This window comes from Eumetopias jubatus, unplaced genomic scaffold (genome assembly GCF_037043125.1).
Source record: "Eumetopias jubatus isolate StellerSeaLion01/CBP00866 unplaced genomic scaffold, mEumJub1_p1.0 scaffold_10, whole genome shotgun sequence".
NCBI lineage: Eukaryota > Metazoa > Chordata > Mammalia > Carnivora > Otariidae > Eumetopias > Eumetopias jubatus.
In genome coordinates, this window is record NW_028274816.1 from 8335428 (window position 1) to 8356604 (window position 21177).

At 45.1% G+C, this 21177-nt stretch overlaps 1 pseudogene; it reads right to left on the reverse strand.

Annotated features, from left to right (window-relative positions):
- Positions 1-19745: 19745 nt before the first annotated feature.
- LOC114204354 (U2 spliceosomal RNA) lies at positions 19746-19877 on the reverse strand (annotated as a pseudogene).
- Between the last annotated feature and the right edge of the window lie 1300 nt (positions 19878-21177).

Genomic DNA, 21177 nt, shown 5'->3' on the forward strand with positions numbered 1-21177 from the left:
GAAGTTCTTACCACTAGAAACTCGGGTATTTATACACTGCTACCCCTCTCCTAACTACCTCCTCCAAAACAAACAAACAAACAAACAAACACACACACACACATAAAAGAGTAACAAAAAAGAACTTTGTATTTCCAGTGCCCAAAGGTCAGCTTAAAGTAGGTCCTCACTCAAATTTGTTGCGTTAAATTCTGCTCATCCAACAAATCCAGGATACGTGCAATGAGGGAGCCGTCTGAATCGTATTTTTTTAGTAGTGTTGGGAAGCTCCCTTGCCTTTTCCCCTAAAATTCCCTTCTAGAAAGTCTGCCATTACTGATCCTATATATGACTAGCACTTTATTTGGGCAACGTTGGCAAGTCTCCTTGTCATCTTCCCCAGCAAATGCCTTTCATAAATCCCGCCACAATTTTATTTATTTATTTGTTTACTTATGTATGTATGTATGTATGTATTTTATTTATTTAATTTTCCTTACCCTTGTCTCTTTATGAAAGCCTTTGCTTTAGTGAGAATAATCCTGGAAAAGATGTAAAAAGGCATTCTTCATATTCTGAAGTGAATCCGGTGGATTTTCTCCCTGCCTTGTTCTATGGGGCATTGGGCTGGTCTCATTGAGTAGTGGGACAAAATTTCAGAAGGGGAAATGAGAGCCGGCTCCGGGTCTGACTCAGTCACAGAATGCCTCATTCTGGCTAAGCCATGAACTAACGCATTTTCTAAGGGGGATGTTTCCTACCTTCCATTGAACACCACCTCTAAACCTGGCAGGGATTTCACATATTATCAGTAAGGGTTTGTCTCAATGATTTGGGGTTCTGGCTCTGGGGTCAGCAAACCAGTTTGGGGGCCACATCTGGAACCTCTACCTGGTAAGACTCAAAAGCTAAGAATGGTTTTTACATTTTTAAATGGTTGAAAAAAGGGGCATCTGGGTGGCTCAGTCGGTTAAGCATCCTCCTCGGGCTCAGGTCATGATCTCGGGGTCTTGGAATCAAACACCAGGTCAGGCTCCCTGCTCAGCGGGGAGTCTGCTTCTCCTTCTCCCTCTGCTCCTCTCCCCCCTCCCCACTTGTGCTCTCTGCTGTCTGCTCTCTCTCGTGCTCTCTCTCAAATAAATAAATAAAATCTTAAAAAAAAGGTTGAAAAAATCAAAAGAAAAACAATCGTTTTGATATGTGAAAATCAGATAAAATTCAAAATCAGTGTCCACAAATAAAGGTTTGCTGGAAACCAGCCATGCTCATTCATTTACATATTGTCTATAGGTAGTTTCGCAATTCAAGGGCAGAGTTGAGTGGTTGCAATAGAGACTGTATGGTCTATAAAGTCAAAAATATTTACTATCTGGCCCTTTACGAAAAAAGTTTGCCAACCCTTGTTCTAAACTGGGCATTTTATGGCTTGAGAGACACCGTGTCTGTGGACTTCTTGCATTTCTAACTTTTATTTATTGGTGTCATCTTCTTAAGCAAATCACATTCTCCAGGCTGCATGGGCGAGTGCATTAAAATATACATCACAGAAAATTTACAATCTTCCACCATTTTTGAGTGTACAATTCAGTGGTAATAATTTACAAAGTCGCAAACCATCACAGCTATCCATTTCCAGAACATTTTTATCACCCCAAACAGAAACTCTGTACCCATTACACAATAACTCCCCATTGCACCCTCCTCTCAGACCCTTGTAACCCCGATTCTGTTTTTGTCTCTACGAATTTACCTATTCTAAATAGGTCGTATAAATCAAATCACACAATGTGTGGTCTTTTGCGTTTGGCCTTTTTCACTTAGCATCATGCTCAAAAGGTTCATCCATGTTCTATCAGAATTGCATTCTTCTTCAGCTAGTATCTCATTGTGTGGGAGACGGTGCTTCAGGTTCATTCAATGGATGGTTTCAATGGGACCTACAGACAAAACCCACCATGCTCAGAGGGAGGTGAAGGATGGGTAAGAAGCCTCCATTTTGGACATGGGTATCTCTATTCCCATTGGGATAAGATCAGGTGGTCCAAAAAATAGTACAAGCACTCACTTCTCTGTGTATGTTTTAATGCCCTGGGAGTCGGCAGTTTATGGGAGCTCTTTAGGTAATTTCCCTATGAAGAGAGAAAGTCTGGGAGCCTCAGAGATATGTCCTTTGTTCATAGAGAAGTATCTATGAAATATCTCAAGTAGAGATCACTTTCCACCAATTTCTGCTATAAAAGCCCCCTGAGTATGTGCGAGAGAACACATCATCATGTGTTGGCAGCAACTGGATATGTGTACCGGGTGTATGCTCTCAAATTGTCTTACATTGAATTAAAATGAGCTAAATAGGAAAAAAGTGCTAACCAAAGCACTGTTCTTTAACCAGTGTCTGCTGTGTTACTGTGCTAGGCACCGAGACTATAAAAATGGGCGACATAGATCCCATAGCATCCAGAAACATCAGGTCTGGTGCCATGGTTCCCAGACTGTGTGGCGGGGCACCCAGGCACCACAGTGAATTCACAGGGGTGTTGTCCAATATTTTAAATTTGGGAGGAAAACACAGTCCCATTTGTAGGACACTGCGTGAACTAGTAGCTGGAAGGAGTTCCTGGTTTCAACATTAGATCGCACGACATTTCTTTGGATGACTTCCTATCTTTGTGAATTGGGGCCTTTGGCGGTTGCTGTGTTGAAAAGTAAGATCGATGTGGAACAGAAGAGGGAGGTGTGGGGTCCGGTCTGATCCAGGACTAACAGACACAGACATCCCATTACTAAGTAGTTGTGGGTATTCGAGAAGAAAGGGAACATATTTTTTCTTTCAGTTTCTGCGTATTTTTCCCATGCCTATGAAGTTGTTAGGACATAAATACATAGGAAGTTGGAACTGACGATTGTGTAAATGGAACTGTTAGACGTTTCTTTTGAACAGGAGCACCCTGAAAACATGAGTGAGACACGGAGGGTAGGAGGAATTGAGAAAGTTGGTGAACCTCTGATCCCGCGAATCAAGGATGTTACTTATTGTGTATATAAACACTTTCTAAATTAAACACAAACAACAGACAAAGGCTAGGTGGTATGTAAACAATTCAGCAACAAGCAATGTTGCTGCTGTTATAATTCAAGGGTAATCAATGTGATGCCACCGGCATTAATAACACACAGTCAATATGTGCAAACTTTTAATATAAGCCTCATTATGAGTGTCTCTTTGCATGAAACTAAAAATATTGAAAATGTTGACATTGGGGAGGTGCCCTTGGATCAAAACCCCTGAAGAAGTCAATAATCTATTATGATTTTCATTTTGCAGAAGCAATGCTATTATTTCAAAAGGTCTCAAAAATCAATTTGGCGTTCAGTATATCTGTGTAATAATGACATCCTAATTAAAAATCCCAATCTGAGTAGTACAAAGGATGATGCTTAATCTCTAATCAATGAACACCAAGTCTAGAAGTTATAGATGCAATAACCCTTTTTAATGAACTTTACTACTTTTCTGAGACTTGGTCTGCTTTTGTCCCTGCAATCTGGGGAACCTTTTCTGTCGGGAAACATAGCTGAGGAAGCTGGGGCAATCTGGTGCAACAAGCACATCAATTGAAGCAAGGAACATCAAAGAAAAATATCTTCAGAATTGTGTGGGTTTCTTTTTAATTGGAATTTATAATTACTCCTAATTATAGGACATATTTTAAATGTTACTTTGAGAGGCTGAGGGAGGGGGGTGGGGACTTGTCCACTCCAGCCACATAAGCTATAATTCTGACATTTTAATTAGATATTATTTTGAAATATGTAAAAGGGATTTATATGCTCAGCAAAATAGAGCATTGATTGTACAATTTGCCCAAGAAGACAAAATGAGACACAACTCAAAAAAAACAATCAACTCTTCAAAGGAACTGTAGAAATTCTTAAGAGGTGTGGCGGGGACAAAGCATGTCACCCTTGTGAACACATTAAGGTTTTCTACTATTTTCCCCAGGCAGAGTCTCTTCTTTGTAACAGGCCAGTGTCAGTGACAGCATCAGACCAGGCAGAGGGAGGTGGGTTCCATTGATTTATGGGCCCCACACACCCATCTTGCAGATAAAAAGGGAGGTCAGAGAAGGGTCAAGAATCTTCTCTTTGGAAGGAATTTCTGGTGCCATATTACCTGGCTGCAGGAGGGTGATTAAAACAATCCCTTCAGTTGCCTTCTCATGAGATGCCTTGCTCTTTGATGCTTCAATAAATTAACAATTTAGGACAGAAATTATAGAACAGATGGGACAAAGCCATCTTCCAAACTTTGCCGTCATAGATTAGCTGGGGGTTGCATGAGATGAAATTTACTGCTGAAATCCAGCAGTTGGGAACATTTACTTATGGAACTCTTCTGGCAGGGACGAGATGAGAACAGAACCCTATCAATCTCCCCAGCTTTAAGCATTACAATAATCTTTCAGAATCTGAGGTCCTGCCCAAGACTAATAATAGGGGGGAACAATGAGCCTCATAAAATAAAACTCAGGGAGATTTGAAAGAGAAGGCTGGGTAGTGAAAGGGGAGTTTGCCATCTGTGAGGCCCTGGACCCCAGACCCTCCCCCAGCTGCCCTGGGCCCTGTGTGGGTGAAGATGCCTACTTGGAGAGGGGATATTCCCACCAAGTTTGGAGGAAATGCCTTGGTTGTCAGGCTCCACTGTCCATTGAAGGACTTCCTGTCAAGGCCAGGATCTGAACTACAGGATGTGGGAGCACTTGGAGGGAGACGCTCTGTCCAGAGCCTCTCATTCCAGGCCTGGCAGGCACCGTGTGGGGCAGCCTTGGCTGCACCAGTGAGGGGAAGATATCCCCACCCTACCTTAGGTTTAGGGCCCCATCTTGCCCCGGTGGTTGTCTGCTAGGCAGTCCACTTCCAAGGGGACTGGTGTCAATGGCATCCACCAGCCTCAAGGGGGTGCCTCTGAGTTATGTCATTGCATTGGGAGCGGCCAGGGCTAGGGCATTCCTGGGGTGTTCATGGTGGGGTGATGCCGGAGAAGAGGTGAATAAGAGGGACATGTGATGGAGGTACTTAAATGGGCTCTTAAAGGGGATGTGGCCACGTTATCTTGGATCCACATTGGTAAAGCAGATAAATCACACAGGCATAAAATCGTAATCCTGAAACTCTGAGTAGTTGGGGCACTGGTAGAGTTGGGGGCGATCTCATTTTCTATACGTGGTTTAACACTCACAGTCCTTCGAGAGCGTGTGCTGTCTGAGTTAGAGGAAGGCGACATAGGGAGTACCTACTCTCTAGGACTGTCAGAGGCTGACCCTTTCAATGACAGCAACCGGAAGTCTGTTTCCCACTTCCTGCTTTCAGCAGCTCACCACCCAGCCTCCCCCACCCCACTGCAGGAAATTCACTACTAACCACCCTGAGCTTGCTGCCCTGTACGGTTACCCCACGCCCTCCCGCATGGGGGGCAGTCCCTCATCACACACAACATCCTGAGCTTGCCTTACGAAGCATGGAGAACATTCCCCGGGCAAGGAGAAAAAGCACAAACGATTGCTGTCTCATCCATTCTAGGGGTCTTTATGGCCTCCTCCCTGTCTCACCCATGGGCAATTCTCTCCACGGAGGAGAGAGGCTTTGGAAAAACCCTCCCAGGGAGACCGCGGGGCCGGGGCACACCCCTCTCGCGGCGGACTCATAAAAACTCCCTCTGTGTCCAGGATGCAACTGTATTTCCTCCACACACCTCAACCTAATTTCCTGTGGATTTCAGATCATCTTTTATTTCCAATTTTGCTGCTGTTCACATTATCGATTTGGAGGATACAAATGTTGAATGACAAGAGAGAGAGAAGAAGGGGGGAGGGAGAAGAATTCCATTTTGCCTGAAGGATAAGATACTCGAAATGCCACCCTGCACCGCATCTCCGAAGCGTTCATCAACGTGGCAGAGTCTGGCTCAATTATCTTTGTGTCAGATGATTATCTGAGAGCTTAATTTAATCTCCATTATCCTCCCCCGTCATATTTCAATTAAATCTGCTATCAGAGTGTTAACACATCTTTGAACCTGCTATTTCTTCAGTTAATTTTCCACTAAGAGGTGCTGGAGAGTAACAGATGTCATAATTATGCAATTATTAAGTGTATTTGACACTCGTTCTCTCAGGATTTTGTGGTTGGGGTAGGAGCGTTGGAAAATTAATCTGATGACAATATGCTTCCGTTGTGATCCGTAACACCACTGCAGGCTGGGGGACTGTCTTCCCGCTGTTTCAGAAGCTCCCGCCAAGAAAGCAAGAAAGATGGAAGATGAACTGTGCGTCAGATTTGTTTCACTTTTGTACATCTGGTAAATCCGATGAATTCATTAGGTGAGCAGAAGTTCAGAGGCAGGCTTTTTTTTTTTTTTTTGGTTTATTTCAACCTTTTTGAGACCTCACAAAGTATAGCAAGGGCATGTTGGGGTATAGCATGAGGTAGACAAACGAAGTGTTAAGATTTTTTATTTAAAATTTTGGGGTTTTAGGTGGGGATTGGATGGGATGTCAACTAACAGTGTGACTTTGGTTACATCATCTCCTTTTTGCGCTTGACTCAGAAATGAAATGAATAAGCTTGACTCTATAGTTTACTCCCTTTCCCAGCTCTACCATCCTGTGAAAATGGATAAAAACTTTCTATTCTCTCACAGATAGATGACAGATGGTAGATAGATGGCTAGATAATCTCTCTAGATGTAGATCGCTCTTTCTCTCTAGATAGATTGCTTTCTCTCTCTCTGTATATATATACATAGATGATATGGGTATAGATAGATATATCTATGGAGATATGGAGGTATATATGATATATACATAGATAAATCTTTCTATATATATGACATGAAAATATGTTTATGAAGCATATATAGATGTACAGATGTTTTAAATATATTTTTAAAGATTTAAATTATATGTACATTTATGCTTTATATATGTTCTATAAATATATAAAAATACATATAAGTATATATACATTATTCCATATCATCTCCACCTATAGCTATTTAAATCTTCAGATCTGTTAAATTTGAGGTCTGAAAAGATGTCTCTGTAGGCCTTCGGGTCTGTAATACCTAGTCACTAAAACCAAAAACTCCGTAGGACTTTAAATCCTGCTTCTGAACGTGTACTGTCTGCGAGACCGTAGGCAAATTGCTTTCCCTGAGTTTCAACTTCCTCCTCTATGAAATGAATATGGAATGATCAAACTTAGTTCGTAAGATTGTTGAGATGATTAAATAAAATACTGTTCCTGTCACAGTCTATTTCTACCCACATACCTAGTTCCTGTCTCAGGAAGGAGCTGCAAATACATAAGAGAAGCCGAAGTTAGGAATAGATATGCAATTGGATGAGTATGGGTATTTGGGGAAATTTCTTTTTGATGTCACATAAGGTTTTTTGTAGTGTGGAAGAACACTGCTGTGTCCATGATGATCTCAAGGGACCATCTAGGCAGAGCCCCTGCCTTTTAAAGAGAAAGAAACTCTAGCCCAGAGTCTTGGGTCTACCCAAGCACATCACCAGCTGGTGACACAGTGGGGCCAAGGACCCAGCTCTCCCTGCTCCTGGTCTGGGGTCTTTCCTTTCTGCACTGGCCCCTCAGTCCAGTGGATCAGTTTTACATGAGCTCCAAGTCACCAGTTTGCCACAGTCATTCTCAGATCTGCTCGTCATCCAACCCAAACTCTTCTGCCTTGTTACTCTTTCATGCTACCCACGTGGATAAAAGGTCAATGATGGGTATCCTCAATCCAACAGACATACTTATGGGTGTTGCCCAGAACGCTTTATTCAATGAAAATACTATCTGGAAGCCAGATAGATAAAAACAGATGGAAGTAAAAGGCTCTGGTTAAATCAGGATTATGATTACTATTAGTAGTCTGGTGCGCTCACTGGTACCCTTCCATCCATGATGGGTTCTGAGGAAACCCTGGGGTTCTGTAGATGACATTTAAAAGATGAACATTCCATGTCATAATTTTTGCCTGAAGAGAATTTTACTGAACGGATGTAGAAAACTTATTTGACCAATCTCCTTTTGTTGGGCATCTAGGTTGTTTCTGATTTTTCTTTAGAAAGATTTGTAAGAAACTAGATATTTGGTTATGAAATGCTTCCTTTCATATGTATTGGCTCCTAATAGGTTTCCTGTCTGGAAGGTGTCAATTTCTTTCCCTCAGGAAGGATATCGAGATTAGCCAGGGCTCGGTATGGATGCCTACATTTATTAGAGCCATGGAATTAAGTAAAATATAGTACCATTCTCTGGCATTTAGGTCTTTGGAGACAGTAGCTCAAGTGAAAGAGGAGAGAGGCTTCAGGTTTTGTTGGATCAAGGGCTTAAGTGACATCATTGTTTATCACTGGGGGTCTCATTCTCAACGCTCTGTCCCCTCTGTATACTGGCCTCATGCTCACATTTGCAGATGGGTTTCTTTCACGCAGCCAGAGAAGGGAACCACCAGTACCCACGGGACTCTTGCAAAAGAGAATTTTGTTCTGTTTTTTTTCTTTTAACCTAATAGCTTTCTAACAATGTACGCTGATAGCCCCTGTCTTTTGGATACTCTGTTTCTCCAGATCCATTCTCTATTTTTTCCCCACCCTCTTAGTAACGACTTTAACCAGGTTTCCTTAGCCTCTTGCCTCCAATGGGTTTGACGAATGTTTTCCTAGAGGCTGCCTTGCTTCAGTACCACAAAGCGAGTGGCCTAAAGTGTGCCTCAGTTCTGGAGGCTGGAAGCCCAAAATCAGAATTCAAGGTTCCCTCTGAAACCTGTAGGGAAGAACCCTTTTTTGCCTCGTCCCCCTTCCGGTGTTTGCCAGCAACCCTTGAAGATAGATCACTCCGTCTCTGCCCTGTCATCACATGGTTGTCTTCTCTTCCTGACTGCCTCCTTCCCTTTCTGTTTTTATAAGGACACCAGTCATAACGGACTAAGGGCCCACCCGACTCCATCCAGTATGACTTTATCTCAACTAATTACATCTGCCGTGATCCTGTTTTTCCAAGTAAGATCATCTTCTGAGATACTGGGGGTGAGGACTTCCACATATCTTCTGGGGGAGAGGGGGACACACAACTCAACCCATCCCAGAGCAGAGAGAGGAGGAAAGAGGCAGAGGCTATGTATTCATTTCCCCAGGGTTGCTGAAGCCCACAGCCTTTGTAAAATAGGCTCACTCCTGTCGGAGGGCTCTTCTGGGATGCTGGGGACTTCCTCTCTGCGCTCCTTCAGGGCTATGGTGGGGGGGGCACAGCTTCCTGAGTTGCCAGCCCTCTGCTTTACCTTATTGATTTCCTGTCCTTCAACTTGCTGTCCTACTTGAGCACGCCATCTCCCACACGCCAGAGGGTAGAGCTAAATGCACGTGATGTGTCATCGTTACAGCTTCTGGGAGCATTATGTGGATGGAAACCACTTGAGGGTGTTGTTAACATGTGGACTCTGTGGAATCTGAGGTAATAGGTTGGGGGTGGGGGAAGCCTGAGACTGTGCATTTTCTAACAAGCTCCCAGGCGGCGAGGTGAACGCTGACAGACTGTGGAGGAAGTGGCTCCAGGCTAATGAGTTCACAGCAGGGAAGAGAGAGAGATCAACTGGGCCATGGGCTGCAGGAGCACAGGGGCAGTGGTGAAGTGACATCTTTTAGGATGTCCCGTGTCAAAGGCCCTGTCAGATCCGGACTTTAGAACAGTAAATATTCTGTGAGGAACCATTTTGGGTGGGGAAGTAGGAACTTAAAAAAAAAAAAAAATCACCCTTCTTTGGTTCCTCCAATGTCTTTCCACTATAGTCTTAACTGTATGTAATCACCTTTTAAAAAGGTACGCATCACCTTAAAAGAAGAGTGCTGAGGTTTCTACAGCTACCCTGCCCATCTGAGGGGCCTGCTTTCCTCAAGGCGTCAGACACAGGGGCCCAGGGTCAGTAGCCAGCTGGGAAGCTTCATCTTCAGGGGCCCCAGCTGCTCCTTCTGTATCTCCTCCCTGAGAAAGGATATGATGGTTGCCATCTACCTGCAACGCCAATGGGCCCCTCCCCTCAGAAGGGGCCATCTTGGCCGCATCTCTTCTCCCTGTGGTCTAGGACAGAGCTATCACCAGCTGGGCTGTGGCTCTCACCCACATGAGGAAGCCTTTAGAAAACTTTCCAGCAGGGTGCCTGGGTGGCTCCGTTGGTTAAGCGTCTGCCTTTGGTTCAGGTCATGATTCTAGGGTCCTGGGATCGAGCCCCACATGGGCCTCCCTGCTTAGTGGGGACTCTGCATCTCCCTCTCCCTCTGCTGCTCCCCCTGCTTGTGCTCTCTCTCTGTTTCTCAAATAAATAAATAAAATCTTAAAAACAGGAAAAGAAAACTTGCCAGCAATTTGACTTTACCGCAACGTCCAAGTTCGGTGATGCATGTCTATATATAGATATATAGATGTATATATCTGTCGGCAATAGGTTGGAAACACAAGACAAGAGTCTGGCCCTTCACAGAGCCTTTGAAAAGCACCTTCTAGAAGACCTGATCCCAAGGAAGGGAATCCCAGGCAGTCTCTGGGTCAGAGGCACTTGTAAGGGCCAGGGAGCTTGCTTTCCTCGGCATCGGCTGTTGGCCTGTGTGGGTTACAATCCCTCAGGCCTTCCTGTGAGGTCACATTGCGTCAAGGAGGGAAAGCTGTGTGGACATCATCTTCACTTCAGCCTTCGAATTTCGCTTAATCAACTGAGCCACCCAGGTGCCCCTTTTTCTCGCAGCAATTTATGGAGGTGCAGGATTCAGACACAGTGAGCACTGAAAGCTAAAATATGGACCAAAGAAGAGGTGTTTCTATGCAGCGCCCACCAAAGAGGATTCCAGGTCAGTTCTCCTCGTACACACGGAACTTGGAAAGCCCACCTCAAACACCCCCGTTTTCCATCCCTTTAACTTGTTTCTCATAAAGCAATCTAGGCAAAGGCCGCCCCGTGGAAGGGTTTCATATACAAGAAATTACTATTTTTATGCATTCCCCCTTAGGGTACACTCCAGCACAATCCATACTTTTGTGGGCATTTTTTTTTTTCCTATAATGTTTGTAGCCAGAATATGGAACCAGCTTCGAGAAAATTAAACAGAACAAGAGAAGCCATGTGCCCCACAATTAAAGGAAACACTCTAAGTAGCAATAGGAACCCGAAAGGACAGTGCACGGTGCCAAGGGAAAAATGTGCAGCCGGAAAATCTGCCAAGTGTCCCTGATTTGTAAAGATTTTTTTCCATATTTAGGTAAATTAATGTAATTATTTAATGCCTCCTGCAATGGTAATAGGATTGTGCTTGGGCCTTTTCAACATATGGTGCTGGCACCAAAATCCTCTTTGAGGGAGGAAAAAAGGTGGGGGGGGGTGGGTATCAAGGCTCAGATCTCATTTGCCAGTTTTAATGTTGGAGGTCTGCCTGGCCCTCAGCCAGCTTGGGGAGGGCAGGGGTGTGGCGAAAGAGCTGGGGCAATTGGTTCAGGGCCTGTCACCAGTTGATGGGGACAGCAGGCGCATGTGCATGTTCATTTGTGGAGCCTGGCCTTGAGGTTTGGGAGCCACGGGCAGGTAGTCTCTCCTCCAAGACCTCCAGAAGTGACTGAGAAAGGAGGACACTGAGTTCCTTCACTTTCTCTTCCATTATATTATTTTCAAAGATGTCACCATTTCTAACACTTCTGCCACCAGATCTAGGTGCAGGGTCCCCTTGTACAGACTGTCCCATGGCCCCGAGTCTTCCCCGCATGGGGGACCTGACTATTTAAAATGCTCCATAGCAGATGGCAAATCCATTTAGATCCAAAATTTGGATAATCTCTTCAGAATACAGCAGCTATCATGTGAGGCCAAAGGCCTCCTCCATTGCCTGAAAATCAATCACTGTAACAACAGCATTTAATTTTTTAAAAAATTGAGTGTTCAGTTTATGGGCTAAAGAGTACAAGATATATTGCCTCTTCGGCACAAGGCTTATCACCTCAGAGGAGAGATGGGAGAACACACATAAAATAATGAGAAGCACTGGAGACAGGATGAATGGTGGGGTGTGGGCTCCTCTTTCCAGGCCATAGAAAGTTGAGGGGCGGGGCGCCTGGGTGGCTCAGTTGGTTAAGCGTCTGGCTCGTGGTTTCGGCTCAGGTCATGATCTCAGGGTCCTGGGATCGAGCCCCACGTTGGGCTCCATGCTCTGTGGGGAGTCTGCTTGAGATTCTCTCTCTCCCTCTTCCTCTGCCCTTCCCCCCACTTGCTCCTTTTTTCCCCCCGCTCTCTCTCTCAAATAAATAAATCTTAAAAAAAAAAAAATATATATATATATATATAAAGACAGTTAAGGGGGAAAGAAGTGGTTATGTGCCAAACTTGAATTTGGCAAGACTTGTTGAAACAGATAGCAGAGGAAGATGCAGTGCTGGGGACACTGGAATAAAAATGGCAAGCTTGAGAGTTTATGAAGAGTAGAGTGGAGAACACCTTGCGGGGAGGGGAACGCAAGGTTAGATGAGCAGTCTTAGAGAACTGTAAAAGCAAGTTTCCCAAGGACTTTTTAATATTCTTTTTAACACTGTTATGTGCTCCAGGATCTCAAAAATCTTATTCCCCTCTGATAATTTTCACCTCATGATGCTACCGTGCTCTTTGCAGGAGAATTCCTACTTCCCTGTGGGGATGAGTCAAGGAATTGACATTTATTTGGGTCTGCTAGCAGGGGTTGAAGGATTGGGCCACCAATGGTCATCCTTGGCCCCCACTGAAGGCCTCTGGAAGAGCCTCTCATGTTTTACTTCTTGCTTTGATGGAAACACTCTTGGATGGAAGCTGGCTTCTGAATCTGAATGCCCCAATGTCTGTAGCAGTGACCAAGAAGGCTGGCTCTATGTGGGATTGTTCCATGTTTATCCCAGATGCTGTGATGGCTTATAGCCAGTAAAGCTGGACTGTGGTGTTTATGGATCCAGGCTCTAAACGGAAAGCTGCATTTCTCAATTTGTATATCTGAAGCCCAGGCTAAGGCGCTGAGAGAGAATGCTTCTAGGTCACTGGGGACCCATTAAAGACTGTCCAATTCTTGAACTTAGATGATCTCTCTGCTACTTTCAGCCAAATTCCAGATTGTGCATGAGTGGGGTTCAATGCTTTCTTGCCATATGACACTCCTCCCACAATTTTGCCCATCACAGGCTGGCAGAGTATGGGAGGGAAGGGGCATGCTTTACAACACACTAGGCAGGCAGAAGAAATATGTGTCCACACTGTGGAAGCATAGTATGAGGATGTGCGAAGCAACACAACACCTGGAGGCTAACCAGTGCTTGGTAAGTAAGTGCTTAATGAACATTAGCTGAATGACTAAATGGATGGATAGATGAAATCTTGAGTCCTGGGATCTTGACTTGAGCTCATCCTTAATATTTTGTGATTTTGTTAAATCATATTCTATCTGGGATTCTCTATTCATCTGCTAAATGAGTAAAATACCTCTCTGCTTTCTTTATTTAAATAGATTCAATGATCACATAAGATTATGAGTGCAGGGGTCCTGCTGCTGGAATTGGTGTCACACAAAGAAAGGGGATGGCCCTCATGACTGTTGAGCACATGTATTCTTGGAGGACTCCCCAGGGAAACAATCCAACTAGCTATGATATTCAGAACATCATCTACACAACACTGGGACTTTTCCACCACCCCTCCCCCAACACTGGATCTCCAAGCAGATGTGGACAATTTGGGTTGCTTTTTCTGTGCAGGTAGGGTAAAATGAAGAGTGAGAGATTACCAGTGAGTACAGATCTACCGGCCAGGCATGGCTACTCCAAATCTATCAGGAGCCTTAACACCTGAATCCCTGAGTTGGATTGTTCTGATAATTTTGTTTGTTGGTAGCTCTCCTGCCTAAGAAAGGTAGTAAATATATTAGATAAGATTTTCTTTGTAGAACACCTATCATTTATTCAACTAATGTTTTTGAGCTGCTGCTATGTGTTGGCAATGTGCTAAGTTAAGTGATGGATATTTCAATCCTTATCTCAAGAAGCTTATAGTCAGGCTGGCATAGCAAATAGATGGTATTTTGAAGGCCCACGTTAATCATTTGTAACCCCAATTTTAAGGATTTCAACGTCACATAAAGACTGATAGAAATGCTATATCAATTAACAGTGTATCCAGTGGGCATAGTAAGGAAAACAGCAACATATTTGCTGCATGTTGATGAAGGTAAAAAAAAGGTACTATTCCCCAGTCTTAGGGCTGAATGTCACTCTATCAGGATAATACTAGCTGCTCTAAAACAAACAAACAAACAAACAAACAAACAAACAAACAAAAAACCCCAAAAAACCCAACTAGAATGACTTAAACATAATAGAAATTTATTTCTTACCCGCGTCATGTCCAAAATGGATCTCTTAATTGGCCGATAGCTCACCTCCAAGGGGTGATGCAAGGACCCAGGCTCCTTCCACATTGTAGCTCTGTCATCTCTAATGTGTGATTTTCAGGTGACCGTGCTTTTCTGCAGGGAGCCAGTGGAAGGGGAAAAGGGGATGGTGCAGGTCTGAAAGAGCCACTCATGGATGCTGCTCCTCTTCCATTGGTGATATTCCGTGATCCTGTCTAGACATGAAGGAAGCAGGAAAAGGGCCATGGCTTCCTCTCTGCAACTGTATACCACCTTTGTTGGACAGGGAGCCATCGATTCAAACAATGTCCTGATTTTTTCCAATCAAGCCTGCCTCAGCTCATTTTCTTCTTCCCTGCAATGAGCCTGGCTTCTTTTACTCAAAGCTGGAGAAAGTCCAATCTGTATCTCTATATATTTAGGTACTATCTTCACCAAGTTTTTAAGTAGAGACAGTTGTTTCTAATTCCCTTCCAACTTGCTGTGGAGCAAAAATCCAGAGAGAGGTCACACCATTCTCATTCAGGGCTCTGCCAGGTGTTGTCAGGAGGAACTGTTTAAGGAAAAACACCCAACAGGGTGTACAGCCATAAAGATTGCTGAGACTTTGCCCCAGGGGGAATGCAGGGATTTGAGTTTCTCTTCGGTAAGCCACTCACTGAGACTTGGCCTTTACAGCTCAATGTCTGAAGCTCTGGGGCTGCTTATATAAACATGCTATTCTAACAGCACCTGGCAGCCCAATATAAAATTAATTTTACTGTATCTTACAAGCCATATAGAGCCTTTATGGTAGAGGGCAGCATTAGGTCTTTACATAAAGACTAGCAGATAATTTTATCTAATTTCATTGACTGTGGTTAAGTGGTGTTTTTTTCTCTCTTTTTCCTTTAACCCCTTTTGTTGCTACTTTCAAGGCCCCTCCCAATCTCCCCTGCATTCTGTCCAGGAAGCACATGGGAGGAAACTCTGGGGGACTGAATCATTCCTACTGATTATTCTGGAGTCTCTGTCCCTGATAGTTGACTCCAGTTTTTTTGGGAGTAAGAGTGAGGGTCAACCAGCGTCTGGACCCCTCCTGCATGGATGGGCCAGCCCAGTAAAGGCCAGGATAGGCCCCTCCCTGAAGGACGTGTCCCTTTCTGTATGCTCTCTTCCCATATCAATCCCCACTCTAGGAGAGGAGGCAGAAAGACTCAGTGTAAGGAGTGGGAAAGGACTAGGTTTATGTCCAAGCCCTTCTTTTACCTGCTGTGTGATCTTGGGCAAGCGACCACTTCTCTGAATCTTGATTTACTCATTTGTTAACTGGGGATAAAAATTTCTTCTTTCGGTGTTGTTATGAGGTTGATCTGGGATAACCTAGCACAGCACCTGCACATCACGGCTCAGGTATGGGTTAGGGTAGAGTGATGTTACTTCCTGCATTAAACAACCCCTGGTCTCCGTGCCTTAAGACAATTTAAGTTTCTTTCTCACTTACTAAAAGTCCAGTGGGGTGTTTCTGGTGGGCCAGCTCTCCAGAATGACTGTGTCCTAGGGAGTGACTTGAGGATCCAGGCTCTCCCACCCCTTGATTCTCCTAGGCCATCTTCTATGGCCTTGGGGAACTTGCTTCTAGTCCCATAGCCACAGAGAGGAGGTGAGTGGGACAGTCGCCAGGAGGTTTATCCGCCAGGCCTGGAGGTGACGCAGATGCATCATTTGTCTCTACATTCCATTGGCCAGAGTCTGTCACATGCTCTCACCTGGATGTAATGGGTGGAGGCGGGATTGAGGAAATGTAGTTAGCTGTCCGGAAGAAAGGAGTCAGATATGAGTGAATACTAGCAGCTGCAGCAACTGATAAGGGTGAATGCTCCTCTCCTGCCATCCCTGGACTCCATTCTCTGCCTGAGTCCAATTCCCACCACGGCCTCCTCTCCACTCTCTCTGTGCCCCAGTGGGCTGGGTCCCTCCTCCTCTTTCAGATTGGCACACAGTACTGCATCCTGGGGAGGGGGATCTGGCTCTCTGAGGGGCCACGAAGGGGCCAGATGATGTGACCAGCAAGTGATCATTTTTGCCAGTGGTAAATGGGAAAGAGAGCTGGGCAGATAAACCCCCTTTTCTCTGTCCCAGGGCCTGCCCCAGCGTGTTGTCCGTCCTTGCAGCCAGTGGGGAGGGGACCGCCTGCCATGTCACTTTGTGGCGTGTGATAAAGTGTAGCTCCTGCATTAAAGCAAATACGGCAATACCCCGCCTCTCCCCCTGTACCTCACCCTCACTGTCCTGGGCTTGCCCAACCCCAGTACAGCCTGCATCTTCATCCTTGCCAGAGACCATTTTCTAGATGACCAGGGCAGAGATGTCCTTCTGTTATTTATTCTCCATTCTATTGTTCAACCCCCACCCCAGCTTCCGAGCTCCAGTGACAATGGCCTCCTTTGGGATCCTCTAAAGAAGCATGGCTTGCCCCTTGTTCTCTCCAGGCCTATGCTCAGGCCTCCTTTCTGTGTGGGGCCTTTTCACTCTGGAATGCAGTTCGATGTCATTTCCTTGACTCATCCCTGGACCTTGCACCCAGTGTACCTTCCTTAGGCGAGCCCCACTTCCCCTCCTGTCCAGACTTGATTGGGGCCTCTGGTTACCCTTGGGCTAACATGTACTTTACCTTCACAGGACTCACCACAGTTTGACATGATATATTTGTGGGAATATTTGATTGATATCTGTTTTTCTCTACCAGGCTTTAAGCTCAATGATGTGTAAAATGACATTATTCTGTTTTGCTCTCTACTCTGTTACTAGCATCAAGACAGCTTCTAGCAAAGGTAGAAGCTCAAGAAATACTTGTTGAAGACCTATGGCTTTTTCTTGAGTCCTCATTTCTCCTCTGACCCATGGTAAGGCAGCACAGAGGAACTCTAAGGGCCTTCTGGTATGGTCTGCCATTGTGGGATTGGACATCAGTTAATTTGTAGAGCTTAGCAACATCTGAGAACATGGATTGCTTGTCTAGCCCCAGTTAAGACACCCATCCTTTGGGACTTCCTAAGGGAGCCAGATCTTTGTGTTGGCAGAAGATGCTCTCAGCAGCCAACACAGTACCTGGAACATAGTAAGGTGACTTAAAATGTATTTTTTTGAATATACACAAATGATGTTACTATTCTGTCTCTGTCCACTCCTCTTACCTCCTTACTTGGGGGACCTTCCGTATGTGGGCTGTCTCCACCCATGTGAACAACTACTTAGAGGTCTATTTGACAACAAAAATAGTAGGAGAAGTAATAATAACAAATCACACTTATTGAGCATCTGCTGAATATTTGATATTTACTGGCTTATGCCCTCCTCCCAGTTCCACGGAGTGATAAATGGAAGGGATTTGCTCAAAGTCAAAGCTAATGAGTGGCAAAGCTGGGATCTGAACTCACCTTAGTTTGACTCCCAAGCCTGTTCTACACTTTCACTCCACCAGGCTGCCTCCATTCGAGCCCCTGAATTATCTAACAGTACCAGTAGCCATTGTGCATGCTGTGGAGTCAAGTGGAATGGTCAAGAAGAGTTGTTGCCTGTGATTTTGGGGGTGGTGTCTCTCCGGTGGGTGCCCTGCTTCCTCACAGGGCTGTGCTAACTTTCCTTCCTAGTGTGGATCAGGATGCAGATAGAGCTCCCCACCCCCCGCCCCCATTCCTCCTGGGGCCTTTCAGCTGACAGCTGCGGAAGGGACGCTCGCCTGCAGAAAAAGGGTCCATAATTTCCCTCTGGCAAGAGACTGCAGTCCAACTTTGGAGAGGACAATTAGCGTGCTCTCAGCTGGAACAATGGGAGCAGCAACAGATGCTTCTCGTCCCAGGGATGCTCCAAGCCGCAGCCCCTGCTAATGGGAGGCTTTCTTCTTCCCTGTGGAGGGAACCTGGCAGCCATGCCAGCAGCCTGGGGGCGGAGTTGGCCCCGAGCTGGTATTAGAGAAGCATGATCAGAGCAAACCAGAGGAGCAAGGGCCTGCCTGTAGGCATCTAGTCACCACCTTCCTTGGTGGTCGGGCTACCACCCTATCTTTCTCCTGGAGAAGGAAGTGCTCAGGACCAGTTCTGCTCTGATCCAGGGTTTTGGTAAACTCCGAAAACTGGTGCCAAATGCGTAAGAGCAAGCAATCCAGGGCAGACAGATGGGGGTTTGAGCCCCGCACGCCACTTACTAGCTGTTGTCCTTGGAAAAATCTAGAACTTCTCTAAGCCTCAGTTTCCCCATTTGTAAAACAGGGCAATAATTGTATAAGCATTGCAAGTTGGTTTGGGGGGATGAAATAAAATAATATATGAAAACAGCTTACAATGAAAGTTCTGAAAAATGCTTCATATAAAAGGGACTGTTGTGTCACCATCACCTTTATCTCTGGGGACCAGCATACAGTATGTGCTCAATAAACACATAGTCAGACTTAGAGCCATTTAGAGGCAGAGGAACCTCTGGAGATCCTCTAGCTGTTGATGTTCAGACTGTTTACTTGGAAGTGTATCACGGGATCTCCAAACATTCTTTTGGATGTTTGTTAACCGTATTAATAAAATGTGTTTTAGCCTATCAGTTGCCCCCAAACATGTTAGGTTGTGTTGCCAAGGCTAACTCACTTCTCTGAAGACCTTAGAATATGGCTTAACTTGCCATGTTGGCTCAACTGGAGATTCTGGGATTGTAAAATGAGCATTTACCATTTGTAAGTGTCTGTGAGACTCTCCTTGTTTTGCCACGAAAACAAAAATTAAATATAAATCAGACGATTATAGCAGATATAAAGCTGCCCAGCTCTTCCATTATGTCAGATATTAATATTTGGTTTATATCAGGACATATGATTGTTCTTGTCTGCATAATTAAATGTTAGACATTTGAATATACTGGAATAAGCATACCCTAATTAAGTTCCACTTCTCTTTGGGAGTCCTTGTAAGATTTGGTTGCTTAACAATAAAGCCTGAGCACCACTGATTTTCTCCATCTCCTTAATTTTGAAGACGTGATTTTAGGCATGCAAAGAAAGAGGTTTGTCCAGGAATCCCTGGTGCGGAATTGGGACTGTCACCGGGACACTGGATGCACTTCTCTCTCTGGACCCTTGTTCTTTCCCAACCACAACCAGGGTTAGCAGTCCACCTCTGACCTCCATGATGAAAACCAGAAAGACCACAGTGTCCACAGTCACTCTAAACTCACCCATCTAACTTAGTGCTCAGTTAGTTTTTGGTGGTTCTGATCATGCTGTAGCCCCTGGCAACATTTTGACCCAGTGACAGAGGAGAAACTCCCCGGATGTGGGGATCGGAAACCAGCCTGCTTGCTACCTACCCTCTGACCTATGCAGAGCCCAGATTTCAGGGACCCCTAAGCTTCTGATAAGAACAGATACTACTACACATGATCTTAGCCAAAAGGCTGAGAAACGATCGGGAGCCCTAAGCTTCTAAGGCTTATTCAGTGAATATTAATTGAATTCCTTCTTGTTTTCTTTTCACCCTTCCTTCCTTCCTTCCTTCCTTCCTTCCTTCCTTCCTTCCTTCCTTCCTTCCTTCCTTCCTTCCTTCTGTTCCTTCTGCCTTCAGATGTCGATTGAGTGCGTACTATGGCCAAGCACTGTTCCAGCTATGACAGAATGTTCAACAGTCCAGTCCAGATATCGCTTCTCAAGTTGTTTACTGTCCACTGGGGAAGATGTATAATATGTAAATAAGTAGTAATAGTTGTGTAAGTGTATTACAGATAATGCAGATGCTCATACCTGCCTCAGCTGGGCATAGTCTTCTCTTTACTCCCCTCACACGCTCCCCCAGAGCAGCTCAGTGCTGCCACTGCCCCGCTGAAGGCAGAAGGGCCCTCTGTCAACAGGCACCTATTATTACTCAAGGGCTTATTAGATGCCTCAGTTGGAAAGAGCAGCCACTCTTGGCTCCATCTAAGGAGCAGCCCTAGATGCTTCCACTCCCACGTGACCCTGGGCCAATAGCCTGATGTCTTCAAAGCCTGCTTTCCAGGACTCCACCTTGGTAGGCTTTCTGAGAAATTCTGATGTTGTCTGGGGACAACCTCTTGAGTGAGGCTGAGGGGGTCCAAAGCCAGAAGGGCAGAGGTGCAACTCTACTCACTGAGGGTCGAGGAGGACCCACAGGGTAGCTGGCCAGGTCTACCAAGAGCTGTTTGGAGACCTCTGGCACCAAGCTTCAGCTTCTTTTGAGTTAGGGAGTAGTAGACATCTGCTCAGGAACCCTCCTGCAGATGCCACCTTGTGGCCACCCTGAGATGTCACCTGAGTTTATCGGGACTATCAGGAGGAAAACATCTGCTTGTCCCGCACTCCTTTATGCTACAAAGTACCAGGGATACAACAGTGCCCATGAGAGACAAGACCTCTCTCCTCACAGAGCCTCCTTTCCCATGGCATGGAAAACCAGTAAGTAAGCCCCAGTTGTGATGGGCAGTTTTATGTGTCAACTTGGCCAGGTTTTAGGACCCAACTATTCCATTAAAATCTAGGTGTTGCCGTGAAGGTATTTGGTAGATGGGGCTAATATCTACAGTCAGTTGATTTTAATTAAAGGAGATTATTCTTGACAATCTGGGTGGGTCTCATCCAATCAAATCAACCGAAAGGCCTTAATAGCAGCACTGAGGTTTTCCTGAGGAGGAAGAAAGTACGGGCAGCAGAACATTTGAGTTGAGACCTGGAAGGTGAGGAAGAGCTAGCCAGGTA